Below are 4,849 nucleotides of genomic sequence, written 5' to 3' on the forward strand. Positions count from 1 at the left end.
GCCATCTCCCCCCACATCCTACTCTGGATTTTTCATCACTTGTAATTGCTCCACCTCCAAAGAGACCATCTCAACCGTCCCACTCCTGACAGGCTGTCTTCCTGCCAGCTTCACGCTTCCACTATTCCCACCATCATCGCTCTTTTTCCTCGCCCGTCCGTGGTCTTCTGCTTCCTCCCAGCTCATCCATCCTGTCCTGCCTTGACTTCTCTCCCACATCCACCTTATAGTCCATCATTCGAGAACATTTTTGCAAGAATCCTAAGTCCTCCTCATCTTTGATCACCACCTCTGGCATCACCTCAGTCCTGTATGACACCAGCCACACAATGTCCCTGCATCTGTCCCCAAGCAGCCGAGCGCTATGGTGGCGGTAGGAGCAGCAGAGAACAGGGCAAACTGGTTTCCCGTAAAGTCGTGATCTCCAGCCATTCAACGTCTTAATTCCTCCCAGAAATCCTCTTAGCATCCCTGAACAGCTTCTTCCCGCCTTCCGCTTTCCATAATTATTTCAAACTTTTTCCATTTTCCTCACACCTCCAAAACCCCTCCCATTCCCAACTCTCGGCAGAGTCCCTGCTTCCTACTTGTCCAAGAAGATAACAGTTACCACACAGAAAGTCTCTCAGCTTTCGACACCAAGCAGAGAAACTGTGGACTCCACACGCGCCCTCCTTCTCCCCATCCTCGCTCCAGTGCTGGGGTCTCCTCCCATGTGCCCCCGTCCTCTCAGGAATTCTCCTGCACTGACTAGCCCTTCCTCTCAACGGAGTCCTCTGTGCCTTAAATACAGTCAGCTTTCTCCCATAATTAGAAAATAAGATGCAGGGGGATGGGGAGAGGAGAAGAGAAAGGAAAAGAAAAGAGGAGAGAAAAACCCTCACTTTGTCCTCATTCCCCTCCAGCAATCACCCCTTTCCCCCGCGTTACAGCCTACCTCCTCAAAACAGCTGCTGTATGTACTACACTGCCTTCATCTCCCTACTTCCCATCATCCATCCGTCCCTGCCTGGATTTCCGTCCCTCTCCACTAACGGTGCCCATTGTTGCACGTCTGCGTTTTAACCTGCATCGTACCTGCCCTAGCGGCAGCACCACCAGCGCTCACCATCCCTCCTCACCACTCTCCTTCCTCCCTCCAGGGACACCTGAAGGCTTCCTCCTGCCTTCTGGCCTCTATTCTTTACTGTCCTCTGCAGACTCTTCCTCCGCTGCTGGTCCGTTAAAGCTTGGAGTCCTGGGTCTTCTTGCTCTCTACCCTTTTCCCTGCCTACTTTCATTCATACCTGTGACATCAACTACCAACTACAAATAACACACAAATCTTTCACCCAGGTCCATCAATGCACCTGTCATTTAATGTCAGCCCTGAGATATCCCAAAGGAACCCTTCACTCAACAGGTCTTCAAACTCATGGTCTCCCTGACCCTCTTCCCTTCTGGAATCCTGGTTCTTTTCCACCGTACCCCACGTTTCATCAGGCCTCCAGAAACCTCCTTCCCCCTCACTCCTCATATCCAACCCATAACTCAGTCCTGAGGATTTTATTTCCTAAATTTCTCTCAACCCCATCCAATCTTCTCTACCTCCATCATGCCCACCTACCCTGGTCCAAGCTAGTTCTAATGCCATGGTTTCCTAACTGGTATACGCCATGTGACTGTGGACCATTCCCAAGTCCTTGCTAGGCCACACTGCAGCCACAGTGTCTTTGCAAACATATCTAATTATAAAACACATCATTTTCCTCTCCTTAACCTGTTTATCCACTGCTCTTAGGGTGAACATAGCATGGTGTTCAAGAACTTGTAGCTTTTGACACTCGAGTCAGCTATGTAATGAGTTCTGGGTCATACTGCCTAAATTCATAGCCTGACTTCATCACTTATTGTCAGCATGACCCTCGGCAAGTTACTTTCTGAATCGTCCTGCATCTCAGTTTCCACACCCATAAGATGAGTAAAAACGGTACTACCTCATATAGCAGTTGCGAGAATTAAATGCATTCAGCACTTAGTGCCTAAGTGTTAGATCTTCTCATCTTTGCCTCTCCAGCCCGTTCCTTGCACGCCTCCCTCTCATCTCTGTTTAGCCACGTTGGGTGTTCTTTAGGGCCTTATTCTCACCATGTTCTCTCTCTCCTCAGGGCCTTTGCCCGTGCTATTCCCATTGGAACTCTTTTCTTTCCCTCTTCAGCTATTCGTTGCCTGCTTGTGCAGCCTTCAGTTCACAACTCAAGTATAATTTCCTTGAGTTCCCTGACTGGTACTAGACATTGTTAGGATTTTACGTTTATGTTGTGATGAGAATAATCTCTCTCCTAAAGACCATGGATTCCACGAGAGCAGAAACTGTGTTTATTTTTATCACCTTTGTAACTCCAGCATCTAGACAGGTGTCTGACAAATAAAAAATTCTCAATGAATATTTTCTAATAACTGAAAGAAGAATGAAAGAGCTCCAAGGCCTATATGAACGAGTAATAAACACTCTTGTAATCTGACAAGAGATTTCTCACTTAAGGGATTCTAAAAAGTCTCCCCCTGCCCTTAAATCCTTCCCCTGCTGCCAACCACAGTGCCTGAAAATTCTCCAGTTAGAGATTCTATCAAGAAACACCAAATTTCCCATCATTAGATGAGGATGTTCATTAGTAGACACATTAGCAAAAAGTTTAGGAACTGAGGCCCACAGAGCGGGAGGGATGGGATCTAATGTCACACAATGGTAGAGTCAGAACTAGAACTCAGGTCCCTTTTACAACTAGCCCAGGGCTCTTTGCCCTGCCCATCGCAGTTCACTCACTCACTCATTTGATTAGAATTAAGCACCACTTTGGGTAAGAGGAGGACACAAACATACAGAAATGACTGATGCAGAACAGTTGAGGTCCACGCTCTCATGGGAGGGCTTGTACCATGCTGTGGGAGCCCACAGGAGAAAGCAGTCAATTCTGGACTAAATCAGGGCCTGCTTCATGGAGGAGGTGGTGATAACTGAAATGACAGAGGCCTGGATGGTGGCGGCATGAAGACCCTCAGTCTGGCTCTGTCATGGAACAAGCCAGGAGGAGTCACTCATGCCCAGATGGGAACACTGAGATATAGTCTGGGAGAAGCCAGTCGGGGACACAGCCAAGGTTAATACAGAGGATAGAGCTTCAAGGGCATGGGAGTGGAGGCTGGCTAGGGATTAGAAACGCAGGTTTTATGCCTGTCCGAGCCCTGACCTTGCTCCTGAGCAGTGCTGTTTCTCATCAGCCTCTGTTCCCTCTGGGGGTCGCAGGGCCAGGCAGAGACAGGGCTGCTGGCGTCACCGGGCACAGCATTGTGTTCCCACAGTCTTTTTTCCTCTAGCTCCTGGACTATGTGCTGGAAACCTGGTCACCCTTCACCCACCTAGTTCAGTCCCATGGCGGGGGCGTTTACTACTGGCTGCCCTGCCATCTGCCCCAGGGTAATAAATCAGGGCAGAGCCAAACTGCCACCATCTCGCGTGGGGAGCGTATAAAAGGAGAAGAGATCTGAGAGCCACAAGCCTTCAGTGGATCCCAGAGAGAGCCAGGGACCCCTGGGAAGCATGGACGGATGGAGCAGAATGCCTTGCTGGGGACTCCTGCTGGTGCTCTGGGGCTCCTGTACCTTTGGTCTGCCTGCGGACATTGGCGCCCTCAGACGGTAACTCGGGCTAGAGAAGGTGGCAGGGGTGCAGGGGTTCTCATCAAACACTTCTGGCTTTCAGATATGTGCTGTCGCCTGGTCCTCATGACCAGCTGGGCAGGGAGGCATGGTCCCATTCAGAGAGATCAGGTGACTCGCCCAATGTCACATAGCCAGTAGTGGCAACCAGTCAAGCGTGGAAGCCATGTCTTTTGATCCCTGCTCAGAGCCTTTGCTTCCTGCACAGATCACCATGCTAGGCACTGTGGAGGAACTCAGAGATGATTGTGACATGCTCCCTGCCCTCAAGGAGCTCATGGCCTAATTATTAAGAAGCGTGTGGTATGGTTAAGTCTACTAGGGAATAAGCACAATACAGTGCTTAAATTCAAGGCTTCTAGAGCTGAACTGTCTTGGTTTAAATTCTGCTCCACTAACAGAACTAACTAGCTTTGGAACCAGAGGCAAGTTACTTAACTTCTCTAGGTCTCAGTTTACCATTTTAAAACAGGGTTAGGTTAATAACAGCACCTACTTCACTGAGCTGCTTTGACGATTAAATGAAATAACAAAAGTAAAGCCCTTAGCATGATGTTGTCAAAACCCAGCAGTCATAGTTCTACAGGGTAGGTTGTCACAAAAGTCAAAAGAAAGGCTTAAGGAAGCCCAAAGGAGAGAGAAGAAAGACCCGATTCACATCCATATGCGATGCCAGGCCCTGCGGAAACAAGCGACTCATTGAGGCTGCAGAGGGGAGACAGAGGGTGGGACAGAGTGGGACAGGGACTCGTGGAGAAAGGGGTTTCTGTCTGGGGAGTGCGGATGGATCAGAGGACCTGCAGGTGAGAGGGCAGGTTTTGCGACCAGTCATAGTTGCTAAGCCTGTCAAATGCTTGGGGTTTCACAGGATCTTTTCACATATTTCATCTCATGTCATCCTCCCAATCCCACTTTACAGATGAGGACACTGAGACTCTGGGAGGTCACATGGAGAGGCTGAGCCTCAACACACACTGGGCCTTTTGTTTCCAAAGCCTCTTTTTCTGCTCCAAGGCTCCCAGAAAAGTAACTGCTGGTTTGGGGGTGTGAGGTGAGAAGCTGGGGACATCCCAGCAGCACGTGCCTGGATGCAGCCCCCACCCCCAGGGGAAAGGCAGAGGGAGGTAAAAACAATCTTGCTCTCTTCAAA

Source organism: Pteropus medius, unplaced genomic scaffold (genome assembly GCF_902729225.1).
Source record: "Pteropus medius unplaced genomic scaffold, Ma_sr-lr_union100, whole genome shotgun sequence".
NCBI classification, from domain to species: domain Eukaryota; kingdom Metazoa; phylum Chordata; class Mammalia; order Chiroptera; family Pteropodidae; genus Pteropus; species Pteropus medius.